Here is a 19,993-nt window from a genome sequence, read left to right on the forward strand (position 1 = left end):
TCTTAATTCTTCCAGACAGAAATATTGATAAAAGCATGGAGAGCCTTCAGTGTGAGTCAGGTGCCACCAACTCCTGTGCGTCACCAGAACAGATTTCTCTTAACCCCGATCCAGGCCCATGTCAAGACCAGCTTGGTCAGTGGCTCAGCACACTACACTATATCCTGCTGCGCACAACCACCTCTTGCACGAAGGGAATAGACATAAAAGTCCACTCAACTCAGGCTTGGAGTACTCAGTGACTGATTTGGGAAGTCTTGGATTTGAAAGCCAGACTGGACAACAGTGCCGACAAGCATTCATCTACAGAAAATTAAAATTGGGGAAGGCCGATTTTCTTAATGCTTATTTATATTCTCTCAAAAATTACTTCAACTAAAGTGAAAAGCATTTGCCTATTAGAACATTCTCAAGTGGCAGCCCCCAGCCCATCTAAGGGGAATTTTAAAATAGTTTTAATAAGAGCAATTGATGTCAATGACATATTTAGCTTCTCTCTTTAATAAAGCCTTGCTACTTATAGTTCCTTGCTACTTAAAGTATGGACCAGTAGCAGCAGCATTACCCCAGAACTTGTTAGAATTACAAAATCAGAATCTGCATTTTAACAAGCTCCCAGGGGACCTGTTTGCTCAATAAAGTCTCAGAAGCACTAAGTCAGATAGCTGTGACCATCATCTTTATCAGAATGAAGATTATGACCACCTTACACTTTATGGCTTCAACATCACTGACTCAATCTGATCAAACACCTGGGAGGGTGGGAGCAGCATGAGGCTCTCCCTGAGTCCTGGGTCAGCTCTTGAGGGTAAAGCATTTCTTTCCCTTTACAGGTTCTAGAAAGGGCGGCCTGACTCTGTCCTAGCCCTCTCTTACCTGGAGCATAAACCTGAATCTTCAGCCTGCAGCCACTCAGCAACCATGGCTCCAGGTCAAAGGTGCAAGGAACCGTTCTCTAATGGCCCTTTGGCTCAAGGTTCTCCCTGTGGCCCTTTCTTCTAGGCCAGCTTAATCCTGAGGCTCAATCTCAGAAGTACCTTATCTCTCAGCCCCGAGTCTACAAAGCTAAGGTCAGCTGCTATCTTGTACAGAATCTTCAACCTCCACAGGGACCTCTACCAAGGTCAGGCTCCAAAAATCTGCCCTGATCCCTCTGCTGTCCAAATAGCCCCAATACCTTGCCTGCCTTCCCCAACCTCCACCCATTACTTCACCTGGACCCTCCTACAAGTAACCTCTGCCTACAGGTCTCAATGAAACAATGTAGCAGGTGAATTTTTTCATTCATTCATTCATTCAATAAACATTTACTGAAAGTACTATGTGCCCAAGGACTGAGCAAAACACATAAGGATCCTTGTGTTCATGGAGCTTATTCTCTGCAGGAAAAGATAGACAATAAATGTGCCACATGGTGTAAGTGCTATGGGGAAAACAGAGCTAAGAAGTGGCCTAGGAGTGCTAAGGACAGAGGAGGTTCCATTTTTATAAGTGTTTAGAAAAGACCTCACTGAAAGGTGACAAAAAGACCAAATACGCTGAACAGCCTGAAGTGTGGGACCTGGCTTTACTCTTTCTTTATACTGATCCATTTCTTCCCGGCTTGAGCCTCCAGCCCACAGAGTATAGCACTCAAACTGACTCCCTGTTTCCAGTCCTAAGAGCCATATGGATGTCAATTCCCACGTGGTTGTCTAATCTCCAGATATACAGATCATGCATCCATGCCTAGAAACTGCTTCTCCTACCTGCCTTCACCTGAGCCCGATAGCCTACCTGTGTGGGCCCATGTTCATGGGACGTGACAACATGCTACTTTGTTTCTAAAAAGGAAGACCCAGAGGTTTAGGAAAAGAGGAGAAAAATTCTACCAGAATTTTACAGTATTTCATATGATAAATATAAGCTATATAAAACTACTTGAGGGCTCAAGAATGTATCCTTCTACAGCTAAATTTTCTCTGCTAAGAAACAATGAAAGATGACATAGGAAGACCTCATGCTCAGCCACCAGGGAAACAAGGGCAAAGATTACAGCAGATCCATGCACCTGGTATAAGTGGAGGATAGGACACTAGAGGCACAATCAATTCTCCTTTAAAAAAAAAATTCTCCTAAGGATTGAGGAAGCTACTCTGTTGAGGTCTACACAACTGCAGGTTGGAAGGAACCTACTGAGCCCAGGGTCATCCAGTGGGGCTTCATGTAATGATGCAAATATCCTAGATCTGTACTATCCAATATGCTACCCACAAGACACACGTGCCAACTGAGCACTTGAAATGTCCAGTGTGGCTGAGGAGTTGAATCCTAAATTGCATTTTATTTTAATTAATTTACACTAAAATAGCCTTGGAAGGCTATGAATATAAAGTTGGACCACATAATTAAAATCTAAAACCCTAATTTTCTGTGACAAAGATGAGGCCTAGACAAAGCTAAGACCATTGGGCTACCTCAACTTGGAACATGAATATTCCACACAAGCACCAGACTGGAGGCTTTTCAAGCTGCATTCACATGCATGAGCCCGTGTGATTCTTTCTTCAGCCACACAGGCTAAGCCGGGACTCTCCACACTTTACCATGGCTCACAGGGCAACACGTGCCTGATACTAGAGGGAAAATCTGGGGGTAGCCTGGGCTTCTAACACACGCACCTGCTGTGTGCTGGCTCCCAGGAAGCAGTGACATCAGCTGGGTACTCAGAGGGCTTATCACCCATGTGAAACGAGATGCTGGAAGACTGCACTGGCCAGGAGAATCTTTCCTATGTTGGGGGACACAATCCTTGACCAAACTTTTATGCAAATCAAGTTTTCTAGGATACAATTACACTTGGTTCTCTATTTTAGGGTAGTAACCATGACTTTCAAAAACTAGGACTCAACTAGTTTGTTGGACATCTCTTTAAAATCCTATGTTCACTTTAGCATCAAAACATACAGGCAAAAACTCTGCTATAATTAGAACTGAAGAGTTGCCAAGATGTCCAATAGACCCAAATTACTATCTACAAAAATTACTGATTACTAAAAATAAGAATGAAAAAGTGGCTCCAAGATATCATTTGACTAAATACAGGCATACACAGCACAAGTGAAACCCCCAGTTAGATGGCTGTGAAAAACAAACCTGCTGGCTGAACAGCATTTCATGTTCCTACAAGAACTAGATGCAAAAGCCTAATTATGGTTTGATTCAAACGATGTTATCAAAACACTTCCCACGTGGCGTGAGAGATGTAAGTGCTTTTCTCCTTTCATTCTTTGTTGGGGCATCCGGGTGGGTTTTTTCTTGGAGCCATCTCACTCCAACGAGATGAATCCAGTCCCATCAGGAGCACTTGACAAAAAAGCAGGGTTGGCTGTCAGCAGGGAGTGCGAGGCTGGGCTTTGATCGCAGCTGAGCTCCCACCTGCTTAAAAAGGCAGCCGTGGAGCTTCCTCCTCTTGCTCAAAAACACAAGAAATCGGCAGAGATAAGCTGACAGGGAAAACATTACACAAATCGCTGACCCTGCTACAGGCAGAGAAGAGCTGCCTCTGCTCGGCTTTGATTTTCTGGAGCTGAGCCTGAGGGTAGAGGCGGCTGGACTTTCTTCTTTCCCGGGGCTTCCCATGGCAAGGTGCGTGCAGACAGAACCCTGAGGAATACCAAGTGTGGAAGAAAGGGAAACAAAGAAAGAAACAAAACAAGAAGCCAGACTAAACTAAACCAGGGTGGAGAGCTGCCATCAGCAGCCAGGAGGAAAGATCACATCCCTAGTGAAAAGCAACGAGGGTTTTACAGATTTTGGGGAAACCACGCCAAGCCAGGAGCTCTGGCTGTGATCTCTGTCGTGCTACTGTCCTGCTGAGTGAAGCAAATAAGTACGTGCCCGAACTCCTCCTGATGCATGTTCTACTTCTATTGTTTAGTTTGTGTCCAAAGAAGAAAATAAGAGCGTGCCTACCCGTGTCCAGGAGTGGTGTTGGAAACAGAGCAATGAACAACCAGCAGCTCTTTCCTTGACACACACCATGACCATTCTCAACTTCATAAGTGACCTGTTTGCTGCTTAAGGGTCATCTACAGTTTGCCTTTTTAAGTGGATTTAAAATGAGCCACTAGGTTTACTGATGTGCGCCTCAGCAGTATTTAGCTTCCAAAATTAAGCCCACTATTAAGTGGTCACTGGTGCCATCCAAGTACCACACTGATTGAGGGCCTGAGATGTGTGGGGCAGATTTCCAGCCTGAGCAGCGCAGTAGTGCATAAGCAAAGCGTGGCTCCTGCTCGCATGCAGCTTGCAGTTTGGCAGGAAGAAAGGACAAGGACCTCTGAGCCATTCTCAGAGCCTGTATCCATGAGGCCAAGGTCACAAACTCTGCTGCCCTCACCAGCTAGGCAGATGGAGTCGCAAGGAAGTGGAGGGGGTCTGTGGCAGAATGAAGACACTTATTCCGCATGATGGAGACAGCTGGCCTCAGCTCCAGCCAATTGTCACCATGTGGGAATGTGGGCTCAGCAAGTGCCAGAACTTCCATTAGTTCAGGAGCAGCTGTAAATCCAGACTTTGACATAAAATCTACCAATTTCTAAGTGCTGACAACCAATTAGAAGTTTTAGAAAACTGAGTACCAACAGTGACCCAATGGCTGCCTGCTTGCAACCCTTACATTCTGCAAACTTTTATGCATCTTCCCACTGCTCCAACCTACTCTCAATACCCCAACATGTTCCCGCTATACTGGTGTGACCAGTTTGCTACTTGTCTCACTCCCAGCACAACTGTTTTAACTGTGGGGATTTGCCTTGCACACCTCCCTCTTTTCTCTCTGTGCCTGGTTAGATCCCACCCATCTTTACTTCCCAGGTCAAGACCCTCCTACTCCACCCAGCCCTGTAGACCACTCCAAGTTCCCTCTTCTCTGAGTCAATATCTTTCTTACAACTGTATCACTGGCAACAAGGCAGGGATTCACTCTACAATCCTCTAACTCTTCTATTTGCATATCGTATCTCCCTAAGAAGACTAAATGTTCAATAATAGAAACCACACTAGAAATCCATCAACAGAGATGGAGTATGCAGTGTTAATGGAGAGGGAGGGTTAATGATCTGGAAGACAACAGGGATTGACTGACCACAGCAAGGTGGTTAAGAGCTTAGGTTCTGAAGACAAGCAGGACTAGGTTTCTTCATCTCTTTGAGCTTCAGTTTCCATACCTGTAACCTGGGGCCACAAAAAAATGGGGACCCGTTCAAAACCTGTGAGATTAAGAGGTTATAAAAAAAAATGCATAAATAGATACAAAGCACTTAGCACAATGCCTGGCATGCAGTAGTGAAAGTCACTCAGTCGTGTCCAACTCTTTGCAACCGCATGAACTATATAGGCCATGGAATTCTCCAGGCCAGAATACTTTTAGAAGATACTATATGAGAATATCTTGATTCCTATTCCCCATCTATTTGCCATGAAGTGATGGGACCGGATGCCACAATCTTAGTTTTCTGAATGTTGAGCTTTAAGCCACAGGACTGGAAAAGGTCCGTTTTCATGTGAGATGAATGCAATTGTGTAGCAATTTGAACATTCTTCAGCATTGCCTTTCTTTGGGATTGGAATGAAAACTGACCTTTTCCAGTCCTGTGGCCACTGCTGGGTTTTCCAAATTTGCTGGCAAATTTGTGCAGCACTTTCACAGCATCATCTTTCAGGATTAAAAAAAGCTCAACTAGAATTCCATCAACTCCACTAGCTTTGTTTGTAGTGATGCTTCCTAAGGCCCACTTGACTTCACATTCCAGGATGTTTGGCTCTAGGTGAGTAATCACACCATTGTGATTATCTGGGTTGTGAAGATCTTTTTTGTACAATTCTTCTGTGTATTCTTGCCACCTCTTCTTAATACCTTCTGCTTCTGTTAGGTCCCTACTATTTCTGTCCTTTATCGAGCCTATCTTTGCATGAAATGTTCCCTTGGTATCTCTAATTTTCTTGAAGAGATCTCTAGTCTTTCCCATTCTGTTGTTTTCCTCTATTTCTTTGCATTGATCACTGAGGAAAGCTCTCTTATCCTTGCTGTTCTTTGGAACTGTGCATTCAAATGGGTATATCTTTCCTTCTCTTCTTTGCTTTTTGCTTCCCTTCTTTTCACAGCTATTTGTATGGCCTCCTCAGACAGCCATTTTGCTTTTTTGCATTTCTTTCTCTTGGGGATGGTCTTGATTCCTATTTCCTGTACAATGCCACGAACCTCCATCTGTAGTTCATCAGGCACTCACTATCAGATCTAGTCCCTTAAATCTATTTCCCACTTTCACTGTATAGTCATAAGGGATTTGATTTAGGTCATACCTGAATGGTCTAGTAGCAGATTAAAGAAGAAAATCCTTAAGATCATCCCAAAAGATGAGGCAAATATGTGATAAAATTTGATGACCATTTGGGATTTTAACTCTTAGCAAAAACTATGAATAACAGGAACCTTTCTTAACATGATATAGGCTATCTACAAAAGCCTGCAGCAAACACCAATTTAATGGTGAATTGCTGAAAGTTTTTTCTAAAAAATAAAGAGCAAGATAAGAAGTACTTTACCACTACATCTATTCAGTATTTTACTGGAGGGTCTAGTCAGTGTAATATGATGAAGAAAAAGACAAAAGGAAATAAAAGATATAAAGATTGGAAAAGAAGAAATCTAACTGCTATTATTTGCATTGCTATCATTGCCTATATCAAAAACTGGGAAGAAACTGTATGTAAGTTGATAATAGAGTTTAACAAGGTAGCTGGATACAAAAATCAGTATTAAAAAATGAATTATATTTCTGCATATTTTAAACAAGAAGTTTGAAAATTAAATTTTTTTTTAAAAATACCATTTATAATAGCAAAGCAAAAACTAAAGCAGTAAATCTAGCAAAACATGTGTAAAGTTTTTATGGAGTATTATTATGCAATTTCATTAAAAGACATCTAAGAAAACTTAAGAGAGTCACACCATGTTATTGCAAAGAGATGAAATGTTTTGGTCTCCCCAAACTGATAAATAGATTCAAAGCAATTCCAGTCAAAGTGTTATTCATGGAATTTGACAAGCTGATTCTAAGATACAAAGCTGCAGTAATTAAGAAAGTATGGTATTGGCAAATGATAGACAAGTAAATCAGTGAAACTGAAGAGACAACCCAGAGGCAGATCCGTGTATATATGTAAACTTGATGTATGACAGAGTGAGCACTGCAGGATGCATAGGGAAAGGATGGACTATTTAATAAATGAAGCCGGAATAAGGTTATCCATATGGGGAAAAAATGAAACTGGATCCCCTACCTCATAAAACATACAAAAATCAGTTCCAGGTGGACTAAAGACTTAGATGCTAAACCCAAGGGAATAAAAATTTTAGAAGATACTATATGAGAATATCTTTATGACAAGCAAATCAAAAAACTTTCTTAAAGAAGAAACAAAAAGCATACCTAAAAAGGAACATATTGATAAATCCTACAATGTTAAAATTAAAAACTTCTGTTTATATAGACACTACAAGGAGACTGGAAGATAAACTACAAAATGGGGGGAAATGTTTGCAACATATTTAATCAATAAAGGACTAGTATCCAGACTATCAGAGAAATCTAAAAATCAAAAAGAAAAAGATAGGCCTAATGAAAATTAGGCCAATACAACAGACAGATATTTCACAAAAGAAGGAACATGAATGGCTAATAAATATGAAAGGATGCTTAGATCCACTTGTTACCAAGAAAGTGAAAATTACAAAAGAAACTCTTTCACAGCCTTGGAGAATGTCAAATTTTAAAATGTGAACAATACAAGTGCTGATATGAAGGATGAGCTATGGAATAAGTTGAAATAAATTGGTACAGCCACTTTGGAAAATAGTTTGGCATTACCCAGTAAAGTCTAACTGGCCTATAGCCATCCTCTAAATCCCAGCAATTCCACCCCGGAGTAAAAGGGCTTACTCAAAAAGTTGCACAAGTGTACCATGAAGCATGAACAAATATGTTCAGAGCAGGATTTTTCTCATAACCCAAAATGGGAACCATTCATCAACAATACAATACACATTACAATAGATAAGCAAATTGCAGTCAATTCACACAGCAGGAAAATAAACTATACCTATGTGCATCATCTTCCCTGGTGACTTCCCTGGTGGATCAGACAGTAAAGAATCTGCCTACAATGTAGGAGACCCAGGTTCAATTCCTGGGTCAGGAAGATCCCCTGGAGAAGGGAACAGCAACCCAGTATTCTTGCCTGGAGAATTGCATGGACAGATAAGCCTGGGGAGTAAAGTCCATGGGGTTGTAAAGAGTCGGACACGACTGAGTGACTAACACTTTCATTTTCTATATGCATCATCATGGATAAATCCAAAAAAAAAAGGAAAAGAAAAAACATTATGTGAGAATTGCAAGTAGCAGCAGAACACATACAGTATGATTCCATTTACATACAGTTCAGAAGCAAGTAAAACTAAAACTAAACTTGGGATAAATACATCGATGGCAAAACCATAAGGAAAAGCAAGGTAATGATTAACACAAAATTCAGAATTGTGGTTAGCAAACTGGGACTGCTCCCATAGGGTGCCTCTAGGAAACTGGTAATGCTCTACTTCTTAGGATTGGTGGTAAATATATGCATGTTCACTTCTTTTATTATTCTTAAAGTGTACACATTTATCTTATTGTAATATTTCATGAGAAAATATTTTTAAAAAATAAACTTTACAAACATACAAAAAAGGCAAATAAGCTAGATAACTGAACCCAATAGTTCCATTAAAGAATTAAAAAAAAAAAAATCCACAGAGGCAAAGAAAGAAAACCATTAGTTTTAGCAGACCACCCCAAAAGAAGGTAAGTTCTGTAAATAGAGGAATTTTTCTAACAAAAGTCAACAGCCTGAGAATTATTTTTCCCAAATGCATTCTCATCACTTCTTCAGCTGTGCAAGCCACAAACTCAGGCATAATCTTCCATGATATCTTTTCCCTCTCTCCCCAAATTCATTTTAGTTTCTAAATTCTAATTTCCTGGTCAGGTTACATTCATCCTTTACAAGAACCTTTCTAGCTGGTACAACATGCAATTCACACTATTATCCTAGTGATCTCCCATCATGTACCCAAGATCTTTTTCCAGCTTCCCACTGCACTTAAGATAAAGATTCTTAACATTACATAGAAGCTACTCTACAGTCTGGGCCCTGCCTGAATCACCAGTCACATCCTGATCCATCCACACACACACATACACCTTTTAGGTTTCAGACACTCTGGCTGAACATCCTATGTTCCTTCAGTTTCTTGAACACATATAAAATTCCCTCCTGCCACAAGGCCTCTGCAAGTAGTTGACTTACTACATTCTAGGTGAAATCCTAGAATGCTAAAATTCACCACTTCTTTTAACTCCTGGTTGGGCAGATGCTCAATAATTATTTTTTCAAATCAGTAATTAACAATAAAATAACAAAATCATTCTTCACAGAATCATACATCTTGAGAAAGAACCTCTATCTCATCCCACTCCCAGACCTATATAATCATCCATTTCAAATTTCAATCATTTTGCCTCATAATGATAGTCATCTTTTTGTTCTTTCATACTATAGGTTAACAATAAGAAGCTCAAAAGCAAAAGACAAAGCCTCTGTAGCCCAAAGTGTCCAAGAAATATGTGCTACCATTGTGACAAAGGCCCTGCCTTCCAAGTCAGGCTTCTCTCTCTCAACTAAGCAAACAGAACATACAACTTAAGCAGGAAGGGACCATTTCATAGCTAGCATAAATCTCAAGCTCCAAAAGTTGAGTTTCTATGTCTTCAGCTAAATTCAAGCAATTGGCAGAGGCTGACTGGAGTCCCTGAACCTCAACTGCAGTTTCTTAGGCAAAACAACCCCTTCCCAGCCATAATTCAGGCTGAGAATAAATATACTGCTTCCGTTTGGAAACAACGATGGTTGTTCCTCTAAACTTCAGACCATTATTTTTAAAAATAATGGTACCCACAAAACATGACTTTTGCTACTGATCCATATATTAAATATTAGTGAAGCTGAATATTTTTCTTAATAAACACAGATCTATACAGTTTTCCTGCATGCTAAAAAGACTGTTTTATGCTCTCCATGGCCTAAGATCACCTCACTTTGGAGGCGACTGCAATAGATTTGGAAAATAAACATCTAAATTGTAACCACAATTTTACAGTATTAGAAAACTATGCATGAAAAAGAGATAAGATAAACATAAAATAAAACTAGAAAACAGTACGCTTCATGAAAATACTACATCATTTTAACAAAAGCAGAAGCTTCTAGGAGGAAAAGACAACACAAGCATGGAAGAGCTGACACTTTCCTTAGTGTAAACCTTCTAAAAGGCCACACTAAATGAAAACATCTAGAAATGGACCAGGAATTTGCTGAAACCCATCCGTTTAAAAAAGAATCTGTCAAATTCTCTCAATGCTCTATTAATATCTATATTTTACAAGATAAAAACTATTTCCTGGAAAGCTTTTTAAACTGAGAACAGCAAATAATCAATGATAAAATTATCTACAATAAATGTTATGCATCACTTACAATCAAGGAATAAACCTCAGAGGCCCTTTTCCAACATCATTTCCCATCCCAGGCAGAATACTCTCTAAAGCTCTATTTATAATTTTCTCAGCTTCTATTTATTCAGGAAAGTAGTCAGAGCAGGAAATGGGACCAGTCAAATGATCACAATCAATCTCATCACCTTCACAACATGCTGTGAATGTAATTAATCCTCTATTTATTTAGGGGACTTCACACCCCTTACATTAGGACAGCAACTCCCTGCTGGCTTAGGTTGAGATAATTATGTTATAACAAGGATTGGGTTTCAATCATATTTGGCAGAAGAAAAAGGAAACTGTACTTGGAAGTTGTCGGTTTTTTAAAAAAAGCTTTCTTGTGACTCCATTCAAAGGACGCTCTTGACAAAGCTCTTCTTAAACAGAGCACTTTCTAAGTACGATAACCACCACATACACCACATTAATCAATGTAAGCCTCTTCTCTGAATGAGACGTGAAGACCATCCAAGCAAGGGAAAATTCTATCTGAAGCAGAAAATACTGGTTTACAAAAGCTGACTACATCAATCCCCACCTGAACTCACTTGATCCTACAGGACTTCTCCACTGAGAATCCTCCCAAGACCTTTGACATGCAAAAACTACATTAGAGCAAGAGAGGTGAAGGAACATACCAATTTGCTCACACAGTAGCTAATTATACTCCGTGAAAAGCCAGGGCTCCAGCAAGCCAAAACCAAGGATGTGAGAAGTCTGAAGCCAAGTATCCAAAAACAAAACGAGTAAGGACAGAGACAAAAACCAAACACAGCCACCCAGCTGTAGCTCTTGAGTGGGCATGACACACACAAACCTCCATGTAGCAATAAACGCAGGCACTTTCCGGTTTGGGAGCTGCCAAGTCACCCCTGAAAGTTTCTTTTTTACAAGAACTTGTATTCACACTTTCTTCACTAAATCCTCCACCTTTAGAAAATCAGTCAGAAAATATAAAGTCTTACTTTATTTTTACAAATCTGTTCTATTTTTATTAATCTAGCAAAATCACAATACCCACAGTATAGGTACAAGTAAAAATGATAAATGAATTATGTCTTCAAATTTCTAAAAATTCTCCCACCTGCCAAACATATTTTTTCCCCAAGGTCTGGATTAGAACGTTTGTATGTATTAAGCCCCTCAGATAAATCTTAACATATCACAATAATATTTTATTGCCTTTTGATAACATTTAAGCTCTTGAAAAAACAAAACATGCAAGAAACGGAGCTTGACTGATCTGAGTTCCCGTTCTTAATAAAAAACAAAACAAAACATGATAACCTGAACGAGGAAAAGGATATTAGTTAAGAAGTAGGAAAATCTAAATAAATCTATGGGCTTTAGCTAATAATAATGTATCAATAATGATTCTTTGTGACAAATGACCATATGGATATAGAAAGTTAATTATAGGGGAAACTGAGTCTGGGGCATCTGGGAACTCTCTAAACCATATTCATAATTTTTCTATAAATCTAAAACTATTCCAAAATAAAAATGCTACTAAAAAAAAAAGGATATTACAAATTTTAAAAAACAACAACAAAAAGCTCCACAAACCTTGGGACATTCAGATACAGGATTCTTTGACAAGTTTTCTCAATGTATATAGTTACAGGGAGCATTCATATCTTTACAAAGGGTTATTTTGACCTGAACTCTTTAGGAACATTCATAATCCCATGATTCACTGGCACATTTCTTGTTAGAGAAGTCTAATGAAGAGCAGCAGCCCCCAGTGGGCATTGCTGAACTACTGGTGATAAGGTGAAGAACCATTAAGTAAATCCTTTCTATATGAAACCTCACTGAAGGGCTACAAGTGAATGGAGATTGGCATGTACTAATCTTTTCTTATGGAGATAAAACCCACTCCCATCCAGGATGAATTTGTGGATTTAATTAAAAATAAACAGTAAAACTGAAGAGCAACTTGACAGGCCAGAATAAGCACCTTACCAAGAATGATTTCAATTCAAGGGAGGTTTAACTTGCTTGAAATTCTGCACAATTGTCTCTTGAAATTTCTACATGCTAATCATTAGCAGCTAATGTAACACTTAATGTTGTACCATTTGTCAGAGAAGGAACTTCCCCTGCAGAAGTGAAACCACCTAGAGTGCCTGATCATCATTTGGTTATGCCTGAATTAAACAGACCTCTGAAATCAGCCACAGCACTGTATTTTTATTATGAGCATCAGTGACATGGGCAGCAGGGCTCTCCCTCAGTTATGGTTCAGATAGGTGTCATGAAATTACAGCAGTCCTCTTCGAGGGTCTGCATGCCACACATGCACCACACCCTGCTTTGAGAAAGGCCACTCACTAGTGACAAAGTGGGCCCTGGGACTATGTGTATACCACTTTAGGGGGCACATGCCCACTGTGATCAAGGCAACTAGACCAGAAACAAACACTGACCCACACTGGATCAACCACATGCTCCTCCCTTGGAATCACAAGCAAGGGACTCTAGTCCATCTCTACTGAAACTAGGCACATGGAAACTCAGAGCAGTGGAAAAGCCATTCTCCTTCTCATGCATCAAGGAAGTAGAGCAGCAAGGATTTACAGAAAGAAGCAATGTGAGGGACCACAAGTCACCAGAAAGTCAGTCAACTGTCGTACTTTATGCCTTGAGCTCAGGGGTCGAACTGCACACTCCCAGCACCTGGGTCCCAGAAGATAACCGACAGCCTTCTGATGACATCCCCATTTTTACTATAGAAGTCCAGGTGGGTTTCTTGTTTGTAACCAAGCGATTTCTAAGTAAAAATACTGTTGTAGTCTCCAGACACTGAAGGGAGAAGTAAGGGTTTCATATCTGGCCCTGTTACTAAAATGCCAGGACCCCAGGCTAACTGCAGACTCTCTTATTCAATAATAAAGGGACACTAAAGGACAGATAAGGAGAAGGAAAAGGCAACCCACTCCAGTATTCCTGCCTGGAAAATCCCATGGACGGAGGAGCCTGGTAGGCTATAGTCAATCCGGGGGGGTCGCAAAGAGTCGGACACGACTGAGTGACTTCACTTGCACTTTTGAAAGGACAGATAAAACTTGTGATCCAAAAGCAAAAACGCCTCACATCCATTCTTGCCCTTCAGTGCACCAGAGCTACAACCAGAAAATCTATTCTCCATGTTGCTTACATGTTTGATTTGTCTACTCCTCTGCATGATGCTGTTCGCCCAGCCTGGAATGCATCTGCTGATTATTATTATACTCATATGTGAAACAGTGCTGTGCAACCAGATACCATTTTCTATGTTTTGCTATTAATTCATATCCCTTCTTTGTCCAACTCTTCTCCATATATCTTTTCCAGCTGTGATCCAAATGTTCCTCTTTTTTCACAGATACTCCTTAGAGATCTCAAATCAACATTTTTAAAACTGAACGCCTCATCTTACCTCCCTTCTCACTTTTCTTCTACCCTATACCGTTCTCCAATACGATTTAATTTCAGCAAATGCACCTCCAACTACCTGGTTTACTGGCCAAGTCAAAATTCAGATCTCATCTTTGACTCCCCCACTTCTCACCATTGCCTGAGATCCAATTCTTATTTGGTCCTCTCTCATACCCCTGACCACTTGTCTCCTGCCCCACTCTCACTGCCCTCATTCAGGCTACAACTGCCTTTTGCTTCCATCACCTTTTCATCTGAAACCAGCCTTTCCAGCTTGAATCTGAGCTCTGCCCCCATGCCAGTTCATTCCCCACAATGTGACCTGACGGACCCTCCCAGAATCTAAATCTCACCATGTCACTCATACACATATCCGAGCACTTAAACTCTTTAGATTCTCCACACTCTTCCAGGATAAATTTCAAACATCTTCATGTGGCCAAGGCTCTATAAGAATCAGCCTCATGTCTTTCCTCTCATTCCTGTACCAAGAGTCAACCAACCTCAGCTTTCAAGCTCTTTAAAAAGTCCATATTCTTTGGTCCCTATTGTCTGAAATACTCTCCATACCTGCTTCCCCATCTGCATCTGACCATCCCCTACTGACCTTTCAGCCCTCAGTTTCAACTCTTCCTTCTGGAAGTGGTTTCCAAGACCCTAAGACTAGGCATGTGGCCTTCTAGCTGGTTCCACAGCACCCATACTTTCCCACTGCAGCCACTATTTGGCTACAGAATAATATTCCCCTTACATCTGTGTTTCCTGCTAGAAGGTCAGCTACAAAGTGGCATGTCTCTTGTTCACCAGAGTGGCTCCATCAACTCAGTTCCTGGCACATGGTAGGGCTTGATAATTAGTGATTAAAAAAAATAAATAATTCCACTTTTACATCCAATGCCGATGTTTTACCTCTACATCAGTTACCACCACTCCCATGGCTTTTGGTAGATAAACCAGGAACAAGAGAAAGCCAAAAGGAAGAGATCTACACTCTTCTCAGGAACATAATTCTTCTCCCTACCAAAACACATACACAGATGAAGCAACCAAAGCAGTATGAAGCAAAGATAAGGTTCTAAGTTTTCTAAAATTTTAAAATTTGAGTGCAGAAATAGCTTGAGTTTATTCACAATTGAGGAAATGTTACTGAAATGCCAGTCTGTGTGTCTGATACACAGTGAGGCCAAACAATGCCAAAACATCAGAGTTTGGAACACAGAAAAGTTAATTGAGAGCCTTGCAAGGAGATGGGTGGCTCCTGCCTTAAAAACCCCAAACTCTCGGAAAGCTTTCCTCACAGAAAAGGTGAGGGAAGGGAGTGGTTAGTTGCTGCAAATTTTTTGGTACCAGATTCTTCATTCTTGAGGTCATGTCAATGATGTTCCTATAAATCTACAATAAACAAATGTTACTCTCTGTTCCGACAACAAAGAGCAAGGTCCCAGGGCACAGCTTTCACCCTCTGAGGTCCAGGTCCTGACTTGAGAGGTTCCCACAGGGCCAGTTACTCTGCCCCAAAACCTTCATATACCACTCGGCCTGGGTCCTCCCGCCAGCGCCCAGGTACTGGCTGAGGAAGCAGATCTCAGCTGGCAGCTCCCTCAGGGTCAGGTCCCCAGATTCTGCCCTGCTGTCATCATGGAGGGAACCAGGCACCTAAGACCCAACTGACCCTCAAGTTCCTCAGGAGGTTGGAATGGCGGGGGCAGGGCCAGAAGAGCGCATGTCAGGCAGACGGCTGCGGCCATCAGGTCACAGAGACAGGGATACAGAAGAGATTCACCTCACCTCAAAGCCGACCCAGCCAGTGGGCTGCCTTGGCGAGGGCTCTGGAGCCCTACAGGACACAGCCCCCAGCCTGTTTCCTGGACCGCTCAGCTCATGCGCTGGCCCAAGGCCAGGCGAGTTAGAGGGCACCGGGAGAAAGCTGGGATCCACCTCTTACCTCACTCTCCACCTCAGGACCACAGTTCCGCTGACCGTTGGCTGAATGGCTTACTAACGGTTGCTGTTTGACAATTATTCATTGTGGGAGGGGCCCAATGCAGAACTGACCAATGGCTGAGCAGGACCACTAACCGTCCCTCCTGGACAGTCATTTGCTTGGGGGAGGGGCCCACTGTGGAAGCTGACCAATAAATAGCGCGCAGCAACCGCCAGGTGTGCCAAGAGCTGCAGCAGAGCAGAGTATGCTGTATTACAGAATCCGAGGTCCAGGATTTAGCAAATAAAACTCTCTAGCAATGGAGTTGTTTACTTCTACAAACTTTGCACATTAGTGTCCAAAGGGCTGCAAGCTAAGATTTCATTTCGCTCTTGAGAGGTTTTGTGCCGGGAGCCGAGTTCCTGGACTGCGGTTCGGCGTGCGGAGCCAGGCTGGCCTGTACCCGGTGGCCACGACTGCGCCCTGTCCCCAGCCGGGCCCCAGGCGCCATGGCGTCCCGCGGGAGGAAGCGAAAGGCCGAGGCGGCGCTGGCCGCAGCGGGAGAAGCCGGCCAGCGGCCAGGAGGGGGGAGTGGAGGGGCCGAGCGTCGTCATCGAGCACTGCACGAGCTGACGTGTCTATGGGCGCAACGCCGCGGCTGTGAGCCAGGCGCTGCGCCTGCAGGCCCCGGAGCTGGCGGTGAAGGTGAACCCCGCCAGGCCGCGGAGGGGCAGCTTCGAGGTGATGCTGCGCGGCAGCAGCGCGGAGCTCTGGACGGGTCTTAAGAAGGGGCCCCCAGGCAAACTCAAGCTTCCGGAGCCTCATGTGGTGCTGGAGGAGCTGAAGAAGTAACTTTCGTAGACAGGTGGGGCAGAAGGCGTCTCGCTGAGCCTCTGTCCCTGGTGATGTTGGAGCATTTATGACGGGACACGGCCAAACTTCAGTCATGTCCCCGAAGCTGTGGTTTCCTTCCCTCCAGAAATGATGGTTCAGTTGTGAGGCAATCCTCTAGTAAGGCATTGAAAAGTTCTTGGATTTGGTTTAATAAAAACTAAAGGATTTGAGTTGATATTAAAAAAAAGTCAATGTATGGCAAAAACCACTATAATATTGTAAAGTAATTAGCCTTCAACTAATAAAAATAAATGGGAAAAAGAAAAAAAAAGATTTCATTTCATGGGGTGGGGTGGGAACAATGCAAAAAAGCAGTGAAAAAAACAAACGCACAAAGAGTATTAATAAGAGGAAACCATTTATCAGTTCAATATAAAAAGGCTCAGTGTTTCAAAGACATATATTTTCTTTTCTCCCCCACAACTACCTACCTTAAAAAACCACACCAGAGAAAACGAAGATATAGAATCTTCATGGACAAGCTCTGACTTATAGTGAAGTTAGCTGGGACTTTAGATTTTAATTATTAAAAAAGAAACATTCAAAATCTTTGACACAGAAAAACAACATCATATTCTATCCTGTGTCATTTTAAAATACACCATGCATTAAAATACTAACACTGAGTGCATTAGATGACCTAATGGAGTGACTTGCTAAAGTCTTATTATCAATGAGATGCGGGGCTGGAACATATTTTACAGTGTAAGCTTTCCCACTCCAGCTTATACTAAAGAGTGTAAAATGCTAAACTTTCAGTAGGTCAGAACTACCAGTGCTACTGGTGAGCACAGCCCACCAGAAGGAAATCAGGGGAAAGGCGAAATCTTAAATGGAATGTAGCTAAAAATTTCAATAAACAAAAAATAAATAAATAAATAAAAAGAAAAAAGAAAAAATTTCAATAAACATAGGTTAGAATTGATTTACAGTTTGGTTGAGGGGGGAAAAAAAAGAAGTGTTCCTTCAACTGGCTCTATGAGGTACCATTCAGCTGAAATTTATTGTGCTCACAAGGGACTGTAATGGGCGCAGATAGGTGCTTATTCACATGGATTTCAAAATTTTAGAGGAAGAAAGAGATATGCACCTAAATTACTACAATGAGAGGCAGACACAATGTGTGCCCAAGTGATCTCTAAACCAAGTGCTATGGGAACATCCCTGAAGAAGACAGATAAATCCTTAATCCCTCTTCCTGAAGGAAAAGCCCTCTACAGGGAAGGTGCCCCTCTTCACTCTCCACCCCACCCCATATCATGGACAGAGACAACTGCTTGTCTAGGTGGCAGATCTTGGAAAACATGCAACCTGGAGCCAGAAGACCTGAGATTATCACAGACATATCTCTTATAAGATATATGACCTCAAGCAAACCACCTCTGCATGCTGCTACCCAAGTTGTGTTTGTTGCAGAAGCCACCACACTCGAAACTTCCAATGAAGCTTACGATGAAGGATAGCATGAAGCATTTCTTTTTAGAAAAGTAATGTGCAGAGTCTAAAACTCGAAATAAAAATACACGAGTTTCAGTTTTTAAGGTCTGCAAGTGTGCTCTTCAAGACACAAATGTCACAAGGAAAACTAACTATGAAGCCCTAAGGCAAAACCTCACGGTAACTGTTGTCCTAACTTCATTAATTCACCATAAGAATGGCTTTGCTGCCCATATTCCAGTAAGTGTTTGCCAAAGTAAATGTCTGACTGTAAAAATGGAATGCTAGTCAGAATGTAGCACTTATCTGGTACATCAAATAAAATTTTACACAGTCATTATTAAAAATCAAAAACATCAACAAGAGACTAAGGAAAATGCAGAACTATTTTAACACATAAAAATAAGGCACTAGATTTCACTAATAAGTTATCTGGAATAGAAAAGAAAGTGAAAAACTAAGGAAGAAATTAGTTATGAAAATTATGGACATTCACCATAGTATTAATTCAAAGTTCACAATTAAGATGATACTAGAAAGCTCAATTATGCTGTGCTTGAAAAACTAAGAATGAAATTAGAAAATTTAATTAAAATTCAGTTCTCTTACTTCAAGGGGGAGGGGAAAATAGTTAAAACATAACACACAAAGTGAAAACAACACAGCCTACTTAGAGAAAGGAACGTTACAGTCACATGGTAAAGTTGAAAATTTCTTTTCCAAAGCAATTTGAAGATTTCCTGTTGGTTTCTCTCTTCTATTCTGCTCCCTATACATTAACATCTTTTTAAAAATTACTGTTACCGTAACAATGACAAGGAGCCTAAGAATGTTATTTGATTTCCTGCAACTTAAAGGGAAAAACTTTTTTAAAGTGAAAGAAAGTCCTATTAATCCCCACATCAACTTGAGGGCATTACACTCTTCTACTTCAATGAAATAAGATCTCTCTAGTTAATAAAGAATGCCACAAACAGAGCAAGGAGGCACTCTCAGAAATGGGATCCTAGCATAAACTTCAATGCTCATTACATGCTTATAAATTCCTCACCCTGAAAGAAAAATGAAAAACCTAAACCCTCACAAATAGACTATTTCAATTTAATTTTATTATGAAAACAACGGGAAATGGCAGCAGGGTATTTGATAAGCTCAATTAGCAGAAGGATCAAATGAAGTGATGACATACCATTATGACCTCAGGGGTTAAAGATGCAATTTTCCATCTGGTGAAATCTAGATTTCTACTCCGAACGCTGACACCACCTGCTGTATGCTATTAGGCATTATCCTGAGCGGTCGCTAAGCATTTTGCTTACAACAGGTACAGCCTCAAGTTTTTTTCTTACTTCACTCTCGCAATATAATTGCTTCCCCATGAACAGAAATCAAAAATAAACTCTATATAATGGCTTGTTCAAAACAGGCATGAAAAGCCATCCTAACGCATTCATTTACCATTCACAGTAACAGTGAAAATATTATCATTTATCTCCTAAGTTACAAATGATATTATGCCATCATTTTCTATAGCACCTAAGAATTATTCTAATCAAAGGCTCTTTTTGTATGTTCTCAATTAACAGTCTCCTGCTACTAAAATGGATATTTTGACCATGTCTGATAAGAATCAGGTCTATAGAACATTCTTAAAAAAATGAAAATTCATTGTATTTTT

The 19,993-nt window shown here is 41.0% G+C and overlaps 1 protein-coding gene and 1 pseudogene across 1 annotated transcript in view; one reads left to right on the top strand and one right to left on the bottom strand.

The window, feature by feature from the left end:
* Positions 1 to 19,993, bottom strand: part of SHQ1 (SHQ1, H/ACA ribonucleoprotein assembly factor) — a 95,558-nt gene that overhangs the window by 18,351 nt on the left and 57,214 nt on the right. The window lies entirely within an intron of this gene.
* Positions 16,494 to 16,845, top strand: LOC122424874 (annotated as a pseudogene).

This window comes from Cervus canadensis, chromosome 22 (genome assembly GCF_019320065.1).
Source record: "Cervus canadensis isolate Bull #8, Minnesota chromosome 22, ASM1932006v1, whole genome shotgun sequence".
Classification (NCBI taxonomy): Eukaryota; Metazoa; Chordata; class Mammalia; order Artiodactyla; family Cervidae; genus Cervus; species Cervus canadensis.